Raw genomic sequence first — 24299 nt, 5'->3', positions numbered from 1 at the left:
CTGTTTAGTTTTACCAGCACTTATTGTTTTAATTTCAAATCACCAGCATATTTAGTACTTTACTTCCGTCTTCAAGGTATTAACAGGATAAGGGTAGATAAAAATAAAGATATCCACTGGTGGGGATACAAGAATTAGGGGAATAGTCTAAAAATTAGGGTCAGGCAATTCACGTGAAATGTTAGGAAGCACTTCTACACACAAAGGGTGCTAGAAATTTGGAACTTTCTTTTATACACAGCAGTTGCCATTAGATCAATTGTTAGGTATGAATCTGAAATAGATGATTTTCTGTTCAGCATAGGTATTAAGGGACATGGGCCAAAGGCAGGAATATAGAGCCAGGCCACGGATTAGCCATGATCTCACTGAATAGCAGAACAGGTGTGAGGGGCTGAATGGCCTGCTTCTGTTCCTATGTGTTTTGCATTTTTGTACACATGGGAACTGCCATGTTATCGAGAAAGAAGCTGAGGCAGACCTATTAATGACATCCAGTGGGATGTTGTCAGTGACCATTATGTCGCTACTCTGTTTATTCAGTGTCTTCAATTTTGTAAACTTATGCTATATCTAAAACTAAATTGTAACATGCAGAAGAGTGAGTTTTAACTTCCGACAAACAATAGCTTTAAACTGATATGAATAGAATTCTATATCAAAATCAAATGGTTTATCCTGTCTCACTAGCTTTTCTCAGAGGGGAAACAGTATCAAAATAGAGATAATACTTGGAACTGAATGCTCTGGTTGTAATGGACAAGTTTAACGTTCAAGTTTACAAGACGAGCTGGATCACTATCTCATTTGCCAGTTTTATTGGTTTTCAGCTTTGATTTTTTTTAAAATTAGTATCAGATTTCTCCACCAACAATCTGGCCTGAGAAACCTTCACTTTTCATCTGCTGACCAGTTCAGGATGTGATGTCTGAGGGCTGAGACAGAAGAATTCTGTAAAAACATTGATAAGTTCCATAATCAACAACAGGTTAACAATATCTTGCTGTACAGCTTTTTGAAACTGGATCAAACCCACCCTTTTTTAAAATGTTATTTTCAAATTATAGTTTGTTAAAAATCAGAGACTGAATCTGCAAATCAAATATTCCAGTGCAATGGTTGAGAAATGAATGACGGACTAACTGCAGTTATTGAAGGAAAGATGTTGAAGAGGAACTAAATGTGAGAAAAAATTGAAAGACAGTCAAATTGAAGACTTTTGTTTCAAAAGTTGACAAGTATCAGTATGCTTAGCCAGCAAGGCCCGAGAATATTTTATTGTGGGTCATTTGAATAAGTTTCAAAATCATTCCTGTCAAAATGAAAAGTAGATACACCTATTTTTCATTGTTTCTGATATCATTGAAGGACTAGGCAGAATCCCAACCTAACAACTCACACCCAACCACCATTATTCCTGTGCATAAAGAGAGGAAGGAAAGCAAACAGATGCCCAGTTCCATCTTCTTCCATAAATGCCTGTTTGGCAAGCAGGTATTACGCTAGCACTTGGCTAGAGTCTGCAGGAAGCATAATATTGCTGGCAAATTTAATCTCTACTTCATATCTTGGTTAAGAAATGCTAGACTAGGGACTTATAGGGACAAGATTACACAAATAATGCTTTATCTCTGTTCTTCATTCTGGACAAAATCAAGGCAGCAATATGATAGAATGAGATACATGTATATGATGATTATGTAATTAAACACATGATTCTGATATCAGAAAGACAAAGAGACAGTCAAAAATGTGCCTGTGAAGAGTGAGGTCTTAGACACGATACTAGAGAACTGTATTCCAGAACCTACTATGTAAATGAAAGAATGTTAAAGTACATAAGGACTTGAAGAACCTTACTTATGGATAAGGGGCATGTTGCCTTAGTGTACATACAGACACCTACAGCCCAACATGCTCACCGAGTAGGTTGCAGTGTTGACTTTAAACACAAAATAAGGCAGTGAGGGCCAACAAATTACCAAACAGAGTTTCCTATGTTTTCAATTTTACTACACAATATTCAAAGGAGGTAATTTAACTTCAAGAGCAACATTTTCTCTCCTTGGACTAGGGGATAATTTTGTCTCACACAATGCACCGCAAAAATACAAAATCTTTCATTATACTAAACAAAAAACCCAAAGAACTACAGATACTGGAAATCAGGAACAAAAACAGAAATTGCTGGGAAAATGCAGCAGGTTTGGCAGCATCAATGGTGAGAAATCAAAGCTAATGTTTCAGGCCCAGTGACTGTTCTTCAGAATGGGTGGCCAGAGCTGCTGAGTTTTCCCAACAATTTCTGTTTTAATTCCTGCATAATAATGAGTGGAAGCTTTTTCATTTTCCAAAAATACATTTTGTAATTAATTTAAACTGCTCACTTTGTTTCTTTCTCAACAGAGGCTGCCAGTCTAACAATTTCTGTTGAAAGTTCAGAATTCTGGCATCCACTATAGATTATTTTCACAGATTTTGTTTTGTTGGGCAGATTGGGGAAGAAAATGGTGAATAAAAAATTGTCATATGTTTTCTGTAAAATAAAAATTTGTTTTGACACGACATGTAATAAGCATCATATCTATTGCAAATGAAAGATGATTCATTTATCATATTTCCATAAACTCTTGCAAGTGGCAAGGCAGTCCAGCATTTACCTTTCTAGATTCCAATGCTGATCTCTTCTAGATGACGTGTTATAAATCTTTCAGATCAGTAGCAGCGTGCATCATTGATAATGAGAGGGATGATTTGGGATGTTGGTATCTCCTGATAATATCTTTGAAGAATTCTCTACTCTGAGCAACTTACTTTGCCAGATCCAATGGGGAATACAAACTGCTGAGAACTGACATTGACCCATAATCTGATTGGATAGAATTTACCTATGATCTTCTTTCAGAGAGGAGCAAATGGAGTTGAGCAAGTACATTCCTGATTCAATCTGTCACTGGATGGTCAAGGGAGTATAGGGAAGTGAAACCATGTCCGGAAAGAGTGCAATTGGAATGCCTGATTATGAATTCATTAGATTTTTGAGAATTTATGAGTCTGGCCGAGGTTGCCAATCGGATGGAAGCGGAGGAAAGATGAAGCAAAGTTAGATGGGTGTTTTTGCATTTTCAGTCCATTGCGCTGCAAAAGGAGTCAGTGATGTAACAATCCGTGTGAGAAGAGGCAACTAAAGCTCTCTACAAAAAGTCGTTTCTGTTTGGCAATGAGAAGAAAATAGAACATTTGAAGTTTGTGGTGAGTCAATATCTGAACCAAAACAGTCTGAATGTTAAAAGTAGTTCAAATATTCTAAAGTGCTGAGAAGGGTTTGTATCAGATGATGAACTCCTGATTTGCAGTGCCAGAAGCTTGGCTTTGACTACATTGTTTAGGGATTCCTTTCTCTTCAGGATATTGGTGTACTAAGATAAGCATAAGACTGCACTATTCTGGCCTTGATTGAAAACCATTCTAAAGCATTTCACGGTATTATTGGACCAAAATACACACTGAATCACAAGAGTGCAGTAAGACAATTGACCTGGCTTTAATTTAGGCTTAAGTTTTAAAGGGCAAAGACAGACATTAGGTAGGTAATTCCAAGTTTGGGTCCCAGGAATTTGAAAACATGCCAATGTGGACTGACTAAAATGAAGGTTTAGAAGAAGTTAAATTTAGAGGATCGTAAAAATCTTGGAGGACTATAGAGTTAAAGATTACAGAATTAATGAGAATCCAGAATTTAGTGAGAGTGTCAGAAATCTGATGTCTGGTATGGATGCTGTTGGAACCAAGACCAACCTGATCTTGAAGAAACAGCAGTACAATCATATTGTTTTACATCTCCTGCCCTTGTCCTTCTAGATGGGAGGGGTCACAAGTTTCAAAGAAGCCTTGATGGGTTGCTGCAGTGTATCTTGTACGTACAGCACAGCGCTGCCATTGTCATTCAGTGGCGGAGGGAATGAATGCTGAAGGTGGTGTATGGGGTGCCAATCAAATAGGCTGATTTGCTGTGGATGGTGTTGGAACTGCACCAATCCTAGCAAATGAACAGTATCTGATCGCACTCTTGGTTTCACAGAATCAGAGAAATTCTACACTGCAGAAGGAGGCTATTCAGCCCAAGAATGATCCTTCAAGTGAATGTAATTACCTACTTCTCATCTCCCACATTTTCCCCATGCTTTTGCACATCACTTCTAATTGAATAATCATGCAGTATTTGGATATCTCAGTTGTTTCTTTTTTGAAGTCTGCCATTGCTGTCTCAGAGGTCATGACCCTAACATTTCAGCTCACAGTATCACCTGGGGAGCCTACTTCCACTTGGGAAGCCTTGTTTGCAGCATAAAAGGAAGCTATTATAGCTACCCTACTGTTATTTGCTCTCAGAAAAAAAAGCAACTTAGCAAGCCCCACTCCTGCCTCATTTCTTTTTAATTTTTTGAGAAAGGTGGTTATCGTTGGTGGTCGGCTTTTGCTGTCCACCCCAACTTCCCTTGAGAACAGTTAAGAATCAACCGCATTGCTGTGGTTCTAGAGTCACATTAATGTCAGACCAGATTAGATTGGCAGATTTCATTTTTTGTGGGAGGTGGGCATCGCTGGCCAGCCAGCATTTCTTGCCCATCCCGAGTTGCCCTTGAGAAGATGGTGGTGAGCTGCTTTCTTGAACCGCTACCGTCCTCCTGCTGTGGGTTGACCCACAATGCTATCAGGGAGGGAATTCTAGGATTTTGACCCAGCGACAGTGAAGGAATGGTGATATATTTCCAAGTCAGGATGGTGTGAATGACTTGGCGGGGAACTTGGAGGTGGTAGAGTTCCCACATATCTGCTGCCCTCGTCCTTCAAGATGGAAGTGGTTGTCAGTTTGGAAGGTGATGTCTGAGGTTCTTTGATGAATTTCTGAAATGCATCTTGCAGATAATACACACTGCTGGTACTGAGCATCAGTGGTGGAGGGAGTGAATACTTGTGGATGTTGTGTCAATCAAGCGGGCTGCTTTGCTCTGCATGGTGTCAAGCTTCTTGAGGGTTGTTGGAGCAGCACTCATCCAGGCAAGTGAGGAGTATTCCATCACACTCCTGACTTGTGACTTGTAGATGGTGGACAGGTTTTGAGGAGTCAGGAGGTTAGTTACCTGCCGCAGTACTTCCAGCTTTTGGCCTGTTCTTATAGTCATTCTGTCAATTTGGTGAGCCCATTTGAGTTCCTGGTCAATGGTAACCCCCAGGATGTTGATAGTGGGAGTTTCAGTGATGGTAACACCAATGAATGTCAAGGGGTGGCGGTTAGATTGTCTCTTTTTGGTGATGGTCATAGCCTGGCATTTGTGCGGCGTGAATGTTACTTGCTACTTGTCAGCACAAACCTGGATATTGTCCAGATCTTGTTGCAAGTGAACATGGTCTGCTTCAGTGCATGGGGAGTCACGAATGGTGCTGAACATTGTTCATCGATGATTGCACATCCCCACTTCTGACCTTATGATGGAGGGAAAGATCATTGATGAAGCAGCTCAAGATGGTTAGGCCTAGGACACTACCCTAAAGAACTCCTGCAGAGATGTCCAGGAGCTGAGATGATTGACCTCCAACAACCACAACCCTCTTCCTGCGTGTCAGGTATGACTCCAATCTCCGGAGAGTTTGCCCGCTGATATACATTGATTCCAGTTTTGCGAGGGTTCCTTGATGTCACACTCGGTCGAATGCAGCCTTGATACTGTCACTCTCACCTCACTCTTGAATTCTGGAATTCAGCTCTTTTGTCAATGTTTGAACCAAGGCTATAATGAGATCAGGAGCTGAGTGGCCCTGGTCGAACTCAAACTGGGTGTCATTGAGCAGGTCATTTCTGAGCAGGTGCTGCTTGATAGCACTGTTGATGACACCTTCCATTGAATTGGCTGAAGACTGGTATCTGTAATGCTGGGGGCCACTGGAGAAGTCCGAGATGGATCACCCACTTGACACTTCTGGCTGAAGATTGCCGCAAATGCTTAAGCCTCATCTTTTGCACTGATGTGCTGGGCTCTTCCATCACTGAGGATGGAGATATTTGTGGAGCCTCCTCCTCCAGTGAGTTGTTTAATTGCCACCACCATTCACGACTGGATATGGCAAGACTGCAGAGCTTAGATCTGATCCATTAGTTATGGGATCACTTAGCTCTATCACTTGCTGTTTTCGATGTTTGGCATGCAAGTAATCCTGTTTGGTAACTTCACCAGGTTGATACCTCATCTTCAGAGATGCCTGGTGCTGCTCTTGCACTCTTCATTGAATCAGGATTGATCCTCTAGTCTGATGGTAATGGTTGAGTGGGGAATATGCTGGGCCATGAAGTCACAGATTGTGCTGGGGTACAATTCTGCTGCTGTTGATGGCCCACAGTGCCTCATGGATGCCCAGTCTCAAGTTGCTAGATCTGTGCAAAGTCTGTCCCATTTAGCACAGTGATAGTGCAACACAACGCGATGAAAGTCGTTCTCAATGTGAAGATGAGACTTTGTCTCCACAAGGCCTGTGAAATGGTCACTCTTACTGATACTGTCATGGATGGATGCAACTGCAGCTGGCAGATTAGTAAGGATGAGGTCAAGTATGTTTTTTCCTCTTGTTGGTTCCATCATCACCTGCCATAGACCCAGTCTAGCAGCTATGTACTTTAGGGCCCGACCAGCTCTATCAGTAGTACTGCTGCCAAGCCACTCTTGGTGGTGGATGTTGAAATCCCCTACCCAGAGTACATTTTGTGCTGTTGCCATCCTTGGTACTTCCTCTAAGTGATGTTCAACATTGAGGAGTACTGATTCATCAGCCGAGGGAGCACGGTATGTAGTAATGAGCAGGAGTTTTCCTTGCCCATGTTTAACTTGAAGCCATGAGACTTCATGGGATCCAGAATTAACATTGAGGACTCCTGAAGCAACACCCTCCCACCTGTAAACTACTGCGCCACCCCTTCTGTTGGGTCTGTCCTGCCAGTGAGACAGGACATATTCAGGGATGGTGATGGTGGTATCTGGGACAGTGTAAGGTATGATTCTGCAAGCATGACTGTGTCAGGCTGTTGCTTGATTTGTCCCATGGCTTGTTCTGTGTAGATAGTGGACAAGCATTACAGAGGCAGCAAATAAGTTACTTGCCTCAGAATTCCCAGTTTTGGACTTGCTCTGGTCACTGATGAAGCAGCTAAAAATGGTTTAGCCTGGAACACTACTCTGAGATCTAAGAAGAAATTAAGCTCTGAATCCACTGCCAGGGTTCATGACTCTACGCAGAACTTAATTTTTAGATGGTGGACAGGAACGGAGGCGATAGATGAGTTACCCATCTCTGACCTGCTCTTGTAGACACAATATTTATATGGTTGTTTTACTTCAGTTTCTGGTCAATGGCATTCCCCAAGATTTTGACAATTGGGGATTTGGCAATGATAATGCCATTGAATGTGAAAGGGGAGATGGTTAGAGTCTCTCTTGTTTGAGATTGTCATTGCCTGGCACTTATGAAGCATGAATGTTGCTTACCACCTGTCAGTCGAAGCCCAGACATTGACCAGAATTTGCTGCATATGGGTACAGACTGCTTCAGCATTGACGATTCATGAATGGTATTGAACATTGTACAATCATCAGCAATCATCTCAAGTTATAGAGTTGTAGAGTTTTGCCATGACAACATCATTAGAGTACCTGGCAACTTATGCAGTTTCACAAACAGAAAAACATCATTAAAAGCTGAAAAAGTTTAGCTTAAATCTCAAAAATGGTTGACTGCCTTTCTCCAAATAAATGTGTTCTACCACACTCCAAATTGAATCCTGTGCATTCAGCACCCTAGCCGATAATTCAAGCATTCTTTCACTCACCAGTGTATGATGACAGCAATATGTGCTGTCTACAAGATCCACCGTTGTAATTCACCAGGATTCCCTTTGACAGCAACTTTCAAGCCCATAATTTCTATCAACTAGAAGGACAAGGGTAATAGATAGATGAGAATATTATCTTGCCCTCCAAGCCACTTATCATTCGTACTTGAAACTATTTTGTCGTTGTCTCTTCACTGTCCCTGTGTCATAATCATCAAATCCCTCCCTTAACCATACTGTGGGTGTCCCTACACTAACTGGACTGCAATGATTCAAGTAGAAGGCTCATCATCTTCCTAAGGTCAATGGGCAATTTAGCACGCCAATCCACCTAACCTGCACATCTTTGGACTGTGGGAGGAAACCGGAGTACCCGGAGGAAACCCACGCAGACACAGGGATAATGTGTAAACTCCACACAGACCGTTGTCTGAGGCTGGAATTGAAACTGGGTCCCTAGTGCTGTGAGGCTGCAGTGCTAACCACTGAGCCACCGTGCCGCCCCAAATTGTAATTGTTGAAGTTGTCACCGAAAACCTCTCTGGGATACTTTTTGGGAGTGACAGGATTATATAAATGCAGGCTGTGTCCTAAATTATCAGTAGCCTCTAATTCACTGCTTTCCAATTGATTTACTTGCTTTGGTTTCTTTGTCTCCTATTTGTTTGGTTATCATTAGCTGCTGTTTTATTTTGAGTCAAACGACAGAAGGGGAAAAGAGGAAATATCCACAAGCTATTATATATACCAGAAAATAAATTCATGTTTATGTACAGTACCAGGAAAATAAATAAATGAAAAGAATATCGAGCTCCAGTCAGTCGCATTGGGCTAGATTTCGGAGTACAGGCAATCACACACAGATTCCTCTCTGCTCCATCTTTTTAATGTAAAGAGACAAGTCCATGTTTCTAACAGGAAGTTCAATCAGGGTTTGTTTAGAAATTTGTAGCCAGAATTTAAATCTGACAGGTCTCCTGTAGCACAGGATAGTCAGAGGATGGCAAACCACACGCCCTTTTTCACAGCAGTCAGTTGCATTTTCTGTGATTTGAAGATCCAGAATCACAGACAACCATTTTAACAGCTTCTCTGAAAGGCTTAAGTATTTAAAGTAAATGTAGTGGCTCAGATGGGAAAAGAGAGCGTGCAGAGTAAGAAGAGTGAAGGTGGGAAGGGTCCCAGGTGGGTAGGGGATAGTGTATCAGGTATGTGATTTGGAGTCAGTTGGGACAGATGGAAGACATCAGGTTTTGGGAAGTGGGAGGGGTGGTTGTTTTAACTTAGTGGAGGGGGTGGAAGATTGGTGTAAGGGGCCAGCGATGGGGGGAATGGTTTTGTATTAGGTGTGGGTGAGGATGTGTCAGGTCCCTGGGGTTAGAGGGACTTTTAGGACTGGAGGAGGGAGACAGTTTTTCAGATCAAGGGGAGTTGGTAAGTCCAGCCTCAGGGGAAATGGGGTCAGGTCTAGTGTTGGAGTGAAGGTTTTGGATGCCAGATTGGTGGGAGCTGTGGTTGGTGGGAGCTGTGGTTGGTGAGTTATAGAGTGATACAGTTATAGAACTTGGAAACAGACCTTTCCATCCAACTCGCCTGCACCAAAGGGATATCCTAAACAGATCTGGTCCCATTTGCCAGAATTTTGCCCATAGCCCTTTAAACCCTGCCTGCTTTTAAAATGTTATAATTGCACCCACCTCCACCACCTCTCTGGCAGCTTCTTCCACACATGCACTATCCTCTGCATGAGAAAGTTGCCCTTAGGTTCTATTTAAATTTTTCCCCTCTCACCTTAAACCTATGTCCTCTAGTTTTGAACTCCTCTACCCTGAGAAAAAGACTTTGGCTATTCACCCTATCCATGCCCCTCTTGATTTTATATACTTCCATAACGTCATCCCTCAGCCTCCTAATATTCCAAGGGAAAAAAAACCTCAGTCTTTTCAGCCTCTCCCAATAAATCAAACCCTCCTAACTTGGTAACAACCTTGTAAATCTTTTCTGAACCATTTCAAGTCGACCAACATCTTTCCTGTAGTGGTGAGAAAAGAATCGAAAGCAGTACTCTGAAAGTGTCCTCACCAATGTACTGTACTGCTGCAACATGATGCCCCAACCCCTATACTCAATGCAGCAACCAATGAAGGCAAGCATACTAAACATCATCTTCATTACTCTGTCTACCAGCAACTCCACTTCTGAGGAACTATGCACCTGCACCCCTAGGTCTCTTGTTTTGGCAACACTTCCCAGGGCCCCTAACATTAACTGTATATGTTCTGCGCTGGTTTGCCTTATAAAAATGCAACACCTCTCATTCATCTAAACTAAACTCCATCTGCCACTCCTCGGCCCATTGGCCCATCTGATAAAGGTCCTGTTGTACCCTGAGATAACCTTGTTTACTGCTCATTATACCGTCAATTTTGGTGTCATCTGTGAACTTACTATATTTACATCAAAATTATTGATATAAATGCCAAAGATCAGTGGACCCAGCACCAGTCCCCGCAGCACACCACTGGTCATAGGCCTCGAGTCCGAAAAACAACCCTTACCTCTACCACCACTCTCCAATTCCTACCTTCAAGCTAATTTTGCATGCAAATGACTAGCTTCCCTGGATTCCACATGATCTAATCTTGCTAACCCGTCTACCATGCAAAACCTTTTCAAACACCTTGCGGAAGTCCATAGAGACAGCATCTGCCGCTCTGCCTTCATCAATCATCTTTGTCGCCTCTTCAAAAACTCAATTACATTAGTGAAATGCGATTTCCCATACACAAACCCATGCTGACCATCCCTAACCAGTACTTGTCTTTCCAAATGCATGTAAATCCTGTCCGTCAGAACTATTCTCAAACAACTCACTCTCCACTGATGTCAGGGTCATTGGCTTTTCCTTAGCACTTTTCTTAAACAATGGCACCATATTAGCCATTCCCCAGGCTTACTGCACCTGACCATGGTTGTTGATGATACAAATATCTCAGCAGGGGGCCCAGCCATCTCTTCTCTAGCTTCCCATGAAGATTTGGGATACACCTGATTGGGCCCTGGGGATTTATCTACCTTTTATGCAGTTTATGAACTTCCAGCTCTCCTCTTCTGTAATTTATTTCAAGACATCACTACTTATTTCCCCAAGTTCCCTAGCCTCTGTGTATTTCTCCACAGTAAAGGCTGACATGAAATATTCATTTCCTATGTCACCCATCTCCAGAGGTTCCACATATAGGGGCCTTGTTGATCTTAAAGGGATCCTATTCACTTTCTAGCTACTCTTTTGTCCTCACAAAAACCGAAAGAACTGCGGATGTTGTAAATCAGGAACAAAAACAAAGTTGCAGGAAAAGCTTAGTACGTTGGCAGCCTCTGTGAAGGTAAAAACAAAGTTAACGTTTTGGGTCCGGTGATCCTTCCTTACTGGTCACCGAACCTGAAACATTAACTCTGTTTTCTCCTTCACAGATGCTGCCAGACTGTTGAGCTTTTCCAGCAACTTTGTTTTTGTTACTCTTTTGTCTTTAATGTCTTCATAGGATCTCTTTACATTCTTCTTAACTCTATTTGGCAAAACTATCTCATGTCTCCTTTTTGCCTTCCTGATTTCCCTTTTAAGTATACTCCTACTGCTGTAATACTCTTCTAGGGATTCATTCAATCCCAGCTATCTATACCTGACATATGCTTCCTTCTTTTTCTTGAACCGAGACTCAATTTTTCAAATTATCCAGCATTCCCTATGCTTACCAGCCTTGCCCTTTGCACTAACAGGAACATACAATCACTGAACTCTTGTTATCTTATTTTTGAAGGTCTCCCACTTTGCAACCATCCCTTTACCTGCAACAGCCTCCCCCAATTAACTTTTGAAAGTTCCTGCCCAATACTGTCAAAATTGTCTTATTCCAGTTTGGAACTTTTAGCTCAGATCTATCCTTTTCCACAACTATTTTAAAACTAATAGAATTATGACCACTTGCTCCCCCACTGACACTGTTCTTGGGTTGAGGGGTGTATTCAGAATGATTATGGGGTTGGGGACGTGTTGCGTTGGTGAATATACAGGTCCTGATGATGGGGGAGGGGGCAGTCTGCTTTGTGACAGGAGAGAGGCAGTCGGTTAGGATCTGAGGGCTGTACAGGATCTGGGAAAGGTGTAATCGGTGGGGTTGAGTGAATTAACTGACTGTCTCTCTCCTGCCACAAACATGGCTGCCCCCTTCCCTGTCATCAGGTCCATATATCTTCAACAATGCAACACGTCCCCAACCCCACAACCATTGTATTGATAAGTTGATTAGTTACTTAAGAGTTAGACAAGCTTTCCTTGTCTAACTTTTCCTTAATAACGATTTACTTAATTGTAGTGTAATCCTCCAAATTCTCCAATTTAACTGGATACTTCTGACAGACTCCAGGCATTGGGGAATTGCCCAACAGAATTTTCAAGTCCCTGGGCAATTCCCTTAGAGTCTTGTATGTTAGGGATTCTGCAAGGCGCCATGCATAACTTCCGCTATGCTGCAGAAACAATTATCTGACCAATACAAAGTCTTTGGGCTCTATTTTATCATTTACTCCCTACCCCATCCCCCTCCCTATTTTCTGCAGAAAAGCCAACATTCTTCTAGCTACCATAAGTTCTCAGGAAAAGTCACCAGACCCGAAACGTTAACTCTGAGCTTTTCTTCATTGGTGCTGTTAGACTTGCTGAGCTTTTCCAGCAACTTCTGTTTTTACATCATAGCTGTTTACCATTTGCTTTTACTAGTGCTCCACATCCAAGAACAAACAATAAGAAATGAACTAAAAGAAGTGTTAGTCATAAGTGGTGTTTACCTTTGAGGCAGAAAATAAGCAGTTCATAACAAAAAAGAGCACATTTTGATATTTTACATGTAAATAAAATAAAGCATTGAGAATTAACTCACCAGAAGAATCAGTAACTAGATGAGACAGATTTGAGATGACTGGGAGAAGAACTACTGCAAAGGTGAGGAAAAATTATTTTGAAACAAAGCAAATTGCTGTGTTCTGGAATGCACTGCCAGAAAGGGTTGTTAAAACAGTTTCAATAGTACAATTCAAAAGATATCTACTATTCAAAGGAGAAAAATTGCAGGACTTTGGGAAAAGAACAGGGAAATGAGATTAATGAGTTCAACCAAGTGCCAACAGTCATGATGGGCTTAATGGTCTCCATTTGTAAGATTCTCTAATTCTACTTACTAAGTCTTTGGGATAAAGCAAAGAAACCCATTTTTGACTGGATAAAGAATTAATCCCACCTGTGGTTGTCGATTGAGAAATTTTGTAAACTGCATGTGTTCAGAATGTATAAAATCTGTAATTCTCTTCCACCTCTGCGGAAAAAAAAACAGTTGAATCCTGGACAAAAATGTACCGTGGCTGTTTCTGCTAAGACACTCGTTTCATTCTCTGCTCTTGCACCTATAATGCACCCATATTAATATTATATTAACCCCCTCAACCAAGGACCTAACTTATAAAAGCTTCCTCAAAAGTACAAAATTCCCCCTGAAAGGCAGTTCTCAGAGCCCACTCCAAATTATGGCTGCAGCTCTCTCCAAATATAACAGCCACAAGATGCTTATAAAGCATAATTTTTCCTAAGAATGGATAAATTGAATGTAGACTGAAAACCAAAAAATTACAGTAGATGGTATAGGTAAGCTGCTGGAAACAATCCATCCTACATATCAAACAACTTTCAGATTTATGAAAGACCTTCTCATAATGAGTGCTACAGTCAATTATAAGACCTGCTGGTGGCTCAAACAAAACAACGTTGGCTGCCCTTATGGCTGGGTGGCAAAATGCACCAGATGGTGTGACTAATCTAACAGATATCTGGTCCAGGATGATTTGGTTCATTTCAGCTGGGAGGCAACAATTGTTCTCCACTTTTGGAAAAGAAGAAAAATCAGTCAGATTTGGAATAAACCATTAAAGCAAAGACCTTTAGCTTGGAACATTGCAAGGATAACTTGGGTAAAACAAGTAACACAGAACATTACAGCACAGTACAGGCCCATCGGCCCTCAATGTTGTGCCGACCTGTCATACCGATCTCAAGTCCATCTAATCTACACTATTCCATGTACGTCCATATGCTTGTCCAATGACAATAGCTGAAGGCCTGTACAATTGAGACTTTTTTCATGAGAACAGATGTAATAGAAATTTTCAAAATTATGATCAGTAAATTGTGAAATATTATAAGTTCAAGTTAATAGACTTGCTGCTAAAGAACTTTTTAGTAAGTGTCAGGGAAGTTAGAAGAAACGCGTTCACATTTTGGGTGAAAAGTCTCATCTGACACAGACACTGAAGCACATTGGATAAAAGGGAACTGGATGAGCATTTCATAAAGAAGATTAAGAAATAGGGAAAGAACAGAAAAATTGGAGTACAGCAAGTTGCTTCTGTTGAAGGGTTCAAAACAACACAGGCTGAATCACTTCCTTCTGCATTCTGTCATTTCCTTCATCATATGAGATCTAGATTTCTATTGTTTCAGGGCTCATGTCTTGACAAGCATTTTTTGTGCTTTAACTCACACTAAATCCTATTCACTCATCACCCCCATACTCACTGATTTAGATCATCTCCCACTCTGGTAATAATTCAGTTTAACAGTTCTCAACCTTGTCTTTAACTCCCACCTTGCTCTACCCCCACCAAATATCTGTAACCGTCTGAAGCCCTAAGTCCTCTGTACTCGTCCAATTATTCTCTAGCATGTTTCTGATTTTTATTACTCCATCAATGGTAGATGTGTCTTCAGATGTTTAGGCTTCAAGCTCTTGAATTATCACACCCAATGCCCTCCTCTCCTTCAAATCATTCTTCAAAACTTATGATATTGACCAAAGTTTTGGTCACTTCTCTTTTTTTTAATGAGGATCAATGTCAAATTTTGTTTGGTAACACTCATGTGAAATGCCTCAGGAATTTTTTTTCTTCTTAAGGGCATGAAATAAATGCAGATTGTTGTTGCTATGGTGGAACACTGGATTAGGATGCCCAGTAACACCCTTCATGGCTCAAATGACAACATACTACAATTAGGTAGATTCACAGATGAAGACAGATAACTGGTTGAGGGTCTACGGAACCAACAAGGTTCAGCACATTTATCGGAGAAGGAAAAAAAACAAAATAATCTTGTAGCACTCTTATGAATCAAAGTGAGGCACTTTGAGTACATTGGTTAAATAGTTCAGGTATTTTCTTCTTAACCAGAGATATGATGACACAGCACTGTGAGAGTTTATGATGTCTACATATAAAGCAACCAAGATGTAGCAGGGGTTAAGGGTCGTTATGTTTTGTCTTTAGAATTAAGATGGCTGTCTTCAGCTTTACAGTGTGCTCTTAATTCTGAAGACACATCTTAATAACCTCTAAATAATTCCAACAAAAGACCCATGTCAAAGGAGTCAGCAGGCCCTTAGGTGTTGCAACTGTAGTGTTTTCATCTGCCTTTATTGCTCAATTCCTCTCCTGAATTAAGGCAATAACCTGTGATAAATTATTCAGTGACTGCTACAGGGATCAAAGCAAAATTATTCCATTAAAGCGCTGTTCGTAACATTTGGTGCTTAGTGCAAAAAAAATTCAAATGAATAAATGTTGAAAATCATGGATTTAAATAATTAAATATTACTGAATTTTGTAGATTAAGTAGGGAGAACATGTTGCTATTTGAGTATGGATGATTACTGGCAAGAATTTACTTTGTACAATAAACTAAAAAGTTTAGGGGTTAGCAATGTGCTCTATAGTTTATTATTCATTCATACAATTTATAAAACAAATGACAGCAAAACAAACAGGGTAAATTTCTAAAATGCCCTTTTCAAAATATTTACATTGGACAATATTTAAATGTGAAAAAATCTTATGAATCTTGAAGTATTCATATTGGTTTTAAACAATTATCTTATTTTAATGTTTGTAACGTTAAAAAAAGTATATACTATTCAAGACCATAACAGCCCAAGACACTGGCTGTCATATGTTAAATTGTATGAGGTATGCTGGCTATAACATAAGTTAGGTTTGTAACCTCTTTGGTTTATTCCATAAAAATAATATATACATACACACAGTTCCCATTCTGAAGTGCAGACACAGTTCAGGCTATCCCATCTCCAAACATTACACAAACACTGCTGGCTACTCAATATCATAAAATCTGTACAGTGTGGAAGCAAGCCATTCAGCCCCTCGGGTACAATGTACACCAAACAGCATCCCAGCCAGACCCAACCCCCTACCTGATTCCTATAACCCTGCATTTCCTACAGCTAACCCACATACTATGGACAATTTAGCATGGCCAACTGACTTATTCACATCTTTGGACTTTGGGAGGAAACTGAAGCACTCGGCGGAAGCCCAGAGAGACATGGGGAGAACATACAAACTCCACTCAAACAGTTGCCAGAGGGTGGATTTGAACCCAGGTCCTTGGTGATTAAGGCAGCAGTGGTAAAAACTGAGGCACCATGCCTCAACGTTACAAAAATAGAGCATGTGATTCCCTATTCAAACTGCGGGCACATTGCTGGCTGGACATGTTCAAAGATCCAAGTACACACACTGCCAGATAGTCTGAGAGAACACGAACACACGCAAACACGCACATACATACATATAAACATGAACACACACACACACACACACACACACACACACACACACATCTGGATATTTCTTATCCAAACTACATACGCTGTGCTCTTAATATTTATCCAAACTAAACACAGTGCTGGATATGCTATTCCCATCCAGCCAGAATACTGGCACCTACCAGCAGTGTGGAATGTTGACCAGGTGTGCTCTATAGACAGTAAGCAGGACAAATCCAATCCAGCCAATTTCTGCTCCATCAGACTACTCTCGATCATCAGCAAAGTGAATGGAAGGTGCTATCAAGCAGCATCTGCTCAACAATAACCCGCTCGCTGATGCCCAGTTTGTGTTCCGCCAAGGTCACTTAGCTCCTGAACTTGTTACAGCCCTAGTTCGAGCATGGAGAAAAGCCCTGATTTTCAAAGTTGTAGTGATAAAGACAGGTTATATTTGACTGTGTGTGGTGCCCTAACAAAACCGGAAGCAATGGGAATCAGATGGAAAGCTCTCTGCTGTTTTGAGTCATACCTGGCACACAGGAAGTTGGTTGTGGTTGTTGGAGGTCAGTCATCTAGCTCTAGGATAGGGTCCTAGCTCTAAATGTCTTCAGCTACTTCTTCAGCAACTTTCCCTCCATCATAAGGCCAGATGTGAGGATCTTTTTGCACCATTTGTGACTCCTCACATACTGAACAATCTATATTTAAATGCAGCAAGATCTGGGTTGACAAGTGGCAAGTAACATTCACATCACATAAATGCTGAACCAATGACCATCTTCAGTAAAAAAAACCTTGACATTCAATGTCATTACCAGCACTGAAGTCCCTACTATCAAGATCATGGGAGTCACCATTGACCAAAAGCTGAACTGGACTAGCTACATAAACGCAAAAGTTACAAGTGCAGATGAGAGGCTAGGAATACTGCAGTGAATAATCACCTCCTGATTCCCGAAAGCTTAGTCACCATTTACATGATGTGCACTTATCCATGTACATGAAAAGTATGATGGAATACTCCTCACTTGCCTGGATGAGTGCAGCTCCAAAACACTCAAGAAGCTTGACACCATCCAGGACAGAGCAGCCTTCCACAAATATCCACTCTCCTCACCACTGACATTCATTGGAAGTAGTGTGTGTGTTACAATCAATAGGATACACTGCAGAAATTCACCAGCAATCCTAAGACAGCACCTTCCACACCCATGACCAATACTATCGCGAAGAACAAGGGCAGCAGATACATGAGGACACCACCAACTGAATGATCCCCTCCATGACTCTCACCATCTTGACTAGGGAATACATCAAGTTCTGATGAAGAGTCACTAGATTCGGAATATTAACTTTCCTTTTCGCCGCCCAGATGCTGCCAGATCAGCTGAGTCTCTCCAGCAACTTCTGTTTTTGTTGGAAATATATATTGTTCCTTCAGTGTCGCTGGGTTAAAACCCTGGAATGCCCACCCCAATGGCATTGTGGGTCTAGCTATAGCATATGAACTGCAGCGGTTCATGATGGCAGATCACGGTCACTTTCTCAAGGGTGATTCGAGATGGGCAATATATGGGCCCTGGAGCAATGCCCACATCCCAGGAATGAATTTTTTTAAAAATTCTCTATCTAAACTAGACACAAAGTGCTGGATACTCCCTATCCAAACTACAAACTACTATTCAACTAAATCTGGGTACCCAGTCACTGAACGTAAGTGTCCAGGTTTAGCAGGCAGTGAAGTAGGCAAACCGTATGTTGGCCTTCATAGTGAGAGGATTCAAATACAGAAGCAAGGATGTCCTGCTGAAATTATACATTGGCATTGGTGAGGCTACTCCTGGAATATTATGTGCAGTTCTGGTCTCATTATCTGAGGAAGAGTATTCTTGCTACACAAGAAGTGCGGCAAAACTTTACCAAATTGATTCCTGGGATGGCAGGACTGACATACGAGCAGAGATTGATTCAGTTAGGGTGAACTTTGCTGGAGTTTACAAGAATGAGGGAGTTGGTGGGGGGTGGGGGGATCTCAATGAAATCCAAAAAATTCTAATTGGTTTAGACAGGCTAAATGCAGGAAGGTGTTCCTGATGGTGGGGCAAGTCTAGAACGAAGGGTCATAGCTGAATTGATTCGAATTAGCTTAATTGTCACATATACTCACATGACTACTGTGAAAAGTTTACTAGTTGACAGCTTCAGCGCCATCTTAGGTACAAAGGTTTCACACTTGAATACAAATTCTTAGGAAAAATAACAGAAAAATAAAGAAATTAAAGAAATAAGAAATAATTAAAGGCGCTCAAAAATACCAAATCATAGTAATAACTTATTAAAATAAAGAAATAATAATATAATAATAAAAGAAGAAATTTTAAAAAAGAGAATTTAAGATGAAGTCCACTTAGTCCATTTTACAGCCCTGGGCTGGAGGACCTGAACCCCACCCCACTGGAATCCTGGGCAAGACCCACCAAAGAAAATGCCACATGAAGTTATAGACTGACTAAAGCTGCTGAAAGGACTCCCAAGGCACCCACCAAAAGTACTCCCAGGTCAGACCAGACGAACCATGCTGCCGAAGCCTCAAGAAAAGTCAGGCCACTGAAACTGCTGGCCCAGACCCACCTCATCTTTAGCTGTTGCTGAAGCAGCCTAGTCAAAGAACCCAACAGGATGCAGCCATGAGGAATGGCCAGATCCACATTGCATTCTGCGCTGCAGCAGCCTCCTGGAACCTTCTACTTCACCTGAAGCTGCCAAAAGAAGGCAAGAGGAAATTGATGTTAAGTCAGTGCTGGGACTGCTTTGACAATGCAGAAGCTGCTGGGAACCCGAACTTGCCTGCGATATCACTGCCATGCAGACTCATTTGTCACCGCCAACGCAGACACTACAACTGAGCTCTTCACCAAGAGGCAAGAAAAATAAAATAAAAAAGGGGGAAAAATGAGTGAAATAAACGAAAAAAGGAAAGAAATGCAGACAGAACCAATGACTCCTGGGCTCACAAACCCTTCTTCACCACCTTCTTACTGGAAGGGAGTAGCAGGATAAAGACACAAGACTGAGTCAGCGAGTGGATACACCACAGCACAAAATAAGGGATAAAACATTTAGAACTGAGATAATTTGAAATTTATTCACCCAGAGAGTGGTGATCCTGCGAAATTCACCACCGCAGAAAGTGATTGAGGCCAAAACATTATGTGTTTTCATGAAGGAGATAGATATAGCTCTTGTGGCTACAGGGATACAGTGGGGGAGGGTGAATTACGTTATTGAGCCCATTGATCAATCATGATCATATTGACTGGCACAGCAGTCTCAAAGGATTAAATGGCATATTCCTACTCCTACTTTACGTTTCTTTGTTTCTATTCCACACATAGTGTTGGCTATTCCCTGTGCTGGGCTACTCAATAGCCACAGTGCACTCATGGGGGTGATGGCCATTCTATATCCGAGTTATGCACTCAATGCATGATATTCCATAAGAACACTACATGTACAATGCTAGCTGTTCCACATCCAAATTATATGAACTCTGCAGAGTATTCCTGATCCAAATGACACACACAATGCAGGCTATTACATATCTGAACGCAAAGTGCTGGCTAATGCCTATCCAATCTGCACAAAGTGCTGGTTATCTCCCATACAACCAAGGCACAAAGTTCTGGCTATTCCATATCAAAACCATACATACAGTGTTGACTACTCCATTTCCAAACTACATTGTGTTAATGGTATCTGGACTGTACACGTAGTTCTGCTATTCCACATCTAAGCTACATACAGGTGTTTGCCAATCCATATGCCAAATCCACACAAAGTGTTAGCTATTTCATTTCCAAGCTATAACACCGTGTTGGCGATTCCATATTGGAACTGTACACACAGTACTTGTTAATACTTAACCAAACTCCACATATTGTGCTGGATATCCATATCCCAACAGTTTGGTTACCACACATTCAATCATCGTAAGTGTTGGGATATTCAATATCCAAATTATTTACAAAGGGTTGGATATTCATATCTAAACTACACACACAATACTTGGGTATTCCATAGACAAATTGCATACACATTGCTATTAACTCTCTGTTCACAGTTCTACTCATCCCATATCCAAACTAACAGAAGTTTTGCCTGTCCATATCCATACTACACAAACATTGCTGTTGATTCCATTTTTCAACCCTACACAGAGAGGTGGCTATTTCATATCAAATCATCAAACACACGCTGTTGGATACTCCTGAAGCAAACTGCACACAGAGTGTGGTTGTTCAATACAGAAAATTGAACACACTGCTGAATCATCCAAATCCAAACTACACAGACAATACTGGCGTTTACAAACTACACACTCATTGATGGTCATGCTGTATCCAAACTACAATAACATACTCCATATTCCGTATCCAAACCACACACAGTACTCCCATCCCCTGTCCAAACTATACACACAGTGTTGGCTGTTTAATATTCCAAACTAAAGACAGTGTTCACTATTTCATATCCAAATTACACATGGTGCTGGATACTTACATTCAAACTGTACACATGGTGCTGGATACTCACTTCCAAATTGCACACGGTGCTAGATATTCCATGCACAAACTGCACATAGTACTGGATATTACATATCTAACCAACACATACAGTGATGGTTATCCTATAGACAAACTATGGATACAATGGTGGCTGTCCCATCCCCAAACTTACTGTAGAGTATAGCCATTCCCTTTCTATTCGTATTCAAACTACTCTCAAAGAGCTGGGTATTCCATGTCCGAACAGTGTTGATATTTATATCCAAAACAAAAACATAATGTTGGATGTTCTGTACCCAAACCAGATGCATGGTGTTGGTTATCCCATATCCCAACATAACACATTGCGGGCTAGTCAATATCCAAGCTATACACAAAGTCATTGGCTATTCCATTTCTAAAATGTACACATGGTTTTGGTTACACACACACACACACACACAAAGCTGAACATTTTACATACAAAGCAGACACAACATTGGATATTCATATCCAAACTGCAAACGGTGCTGGATATTCATATTCAAACTGCACACATACCACCGAATATTCACACACCCAAACTGCACGTGATTGTCCTATCCAATCTACAAATCGAGTACTGGATATTCCCTATCAAAATGAGACATACAGTGATGGCTATACCATATCCCAACGATCCACATAGCGCTGATCATCTCATATTCAACATCATATAGCGCTGGCTATTCCATATTCAAATTGCACACTCAGTGATGGCTATGCCTTGTTTGAACTGTACACACAGTGCTATTTTTCCCATTTCTAATCTCTAAATATCATGCTGGTTATTACACATCCAAACTACAGACACAATTTTGGTTATTCCATATTCTAACTATATATACAATGCTGGCATTTCCTATTCAAACTATACTGTGACAGCAATTTCATATTTGAAGTGAGCACACAGTGCTGTGTAGTACGTTTCCAAACTCGACACACTGCTCGTTATTGCATATTCAGACTATGCACACAGTGCTGTCTATTCAATATCCAATCGTACACACACAATGCTGGCTCATCCATTTCCAAAACATATGCACAGTGCTGGATACTTCGTGTCCAAACTGCAAACCCAGTGCTGGCTATTTTTTATCTAAACTATATACATCATAGAACATAGAATCACAGAACCAGGAGCTGCACGATGGCACCGTGATTAGCACTGTTGCGTCACCAGGGACCCGGGATTGATTCTAACCTCGGGTGACTGTCTGTGTGGAGTCTGCACGTTCTCTCCGTGTCTGCGTGGGTTTCCTTCGGGTGCTCCAGTTTCCTCCCACAGTCCAAAGATGTGCAGGTTACGTGGATCGGCCATGCTAAATTGCCTGTAGTGTTCAAGGAGGTGTAGATGAGGTGGGTGATAGGGGGATGGGTCTGGTTGGGATGCTCTGAGGTTCAGTGTGGACTTATTGGGCCTGTTTCCACATTGTAAGGGTTCTATGATTCTATGTCCATATGCTCACAGAGTTGAGTATTCTATGCCCAAACTAAACATAGAGTTTGATCGTCATATCCAAAACAAACACACAATGCTTGACAAAAACAGAAAGAACTATGGATGCTGTAAATCAGAAATAAAAACAAATTTGCTGGAAAAGCTCAGCAGTTCTGGCAGAACTGAGTTTTGAGGAAGGGTCACTTGATCCGAAACGTTAACTCTGATTTTTCTCCATGGATGCTGCCAAATCTGCTGAGTTTTTCCAGCAATTTCTGTTTTTGTCTTTGATTTACAGTATCCACAGTTCTTTTGGTTTTTATTTAGCATTTAACTCAATGCCACATCTCTTCCAGGCATGCCCATCTTGAAGACATTTTGCTCCTCTCTCCAACAGGATTTCCATTCCAATCTTTTTTCTTGTTCTCCATCATTAATATCACTGTCACTCCTGGTGTTTGACCAGGTATTGCTAAAACTTGCTTCCACATAATGCTTAATCTTCTCTATCCAAACTAGATGCATCCAAATATTATTCATCATGCGATATTCAATATCGAAACTACTCACAAAGTTAACTACCCCATTTCTGATATGTATACACTGTGCTTGCTTCGGTAACCAAACTTTTTTTATTCATCTGTAGGATGTGGGTGTCACTGGCTAGCCAGCATTTATTGCCTGTCCCTAGTTGCCCTTGAGACGGTGGTAGTGAGCTGCCTTCTTGAATCTCTGCAGTCCACCTGCTGTGTGTTGACCTACAATGCTATTATGGAGGGAATTCAAAGATTTTGATTCAAGGAATGGCTGAACGGACAGCAATATATTTCCAAATCAGGATGGTGAGTGGCTTGGAGGTGAACTGGCAGGTGGTGTTCCATTGAATTTCTGCAGTGCAGCTTTTAAATATTACAACTCAAAGTTGGCTATTCCATATGCAAAGAATTGCTGGATATTTATATCCGAACTGCACAAGATGCTGCATGTTCATATGGTGCACATGGTAGTATCTATTCATATCAAAACTGTACATGACATGGCATATTCATATTCAAACATCAAAACAGCACATGATATTCATTTCCAAACCTCACACAGTGTCAGGCATTCATGTCCAAACTGCACACGTAATGCAGGTTATTCCATTTCCAAACTACACAGACAGTCTCATTATTTCATATCCAATAAATGTACACAGTGCTGGATATTAAACTTGTAAATTATGTGCAAAAGCCTGGCTCTCCTTACTGTAATTTTTGGAGTTTTGCTACCTTAACATTTGTTTGGAACTAATAACTTTAGTGTCTCAACTGTCATCACAAGCTGGTTGCAGATTCATAATGCCCTCTTCAGCCATCCACCCTCACATGAGACATCTGATAAATGACCAAAAAAGATTCCTCTTTAATGTTTTCTTTTGTGCAAGTAAGACTTCCTCTCATCTGCCTCACTGCTGTGCGGAGCAGAATTGCAACCTAGTGCAGGTCAGGTTGATGCTGTACCCTAACCCTGAGCATTACCAATGTTTGTAGCCCAGTCCTCGCACAGCAGAAGAAGTAGGGTAAAGTTGATTTGGCCAGAAATATCCACTTTTTTGCAATATTATTTGGAGTGGTTTTATCTCCCATCTTAAAAGCAAGGAAAACATAATACACTGGTCTCAACTACATACAGGCTCAGAGTTTACTTCTCCAGAAGGCAATGTGATTTTTTTTGATAATAAC

At 41.1% G+C, this 24299-nt stretch overlaps 1 protein-coding gene across 1 annotated transcript in view; it reads right to left on the bottom strand.

The window, feature by feature from the left end:
• LOC125458092 (ran-binding protein 17-like) overlaps positions 1-24299 on the bottom strand; it is a 1334110-nt gene that overhangs the window by 262112 nt on the left and 1047699 nt on the right. The window lies entirely within an intron of this gene.

This window comes from Stegostoma tigrinum, chromosome 13 (genome assembly GCF_030684315.1).
Source record: "Stegostoma tigrinum isolate sSteTig4 chromosome 13, sSteTig4.hap1, whole genome shotgun sequence".
NCBI lineage: Eukaryota > Metazoa > Chordata > Chondrichthyes > Orectolobiformes > Stegostomatidae > Stegostoma > Stegostoma tigrinum.
Note: the sequence above shows the minus strand (reverse complement) of the source record. Positions and strands in the feature narration are given on the sequence as shown.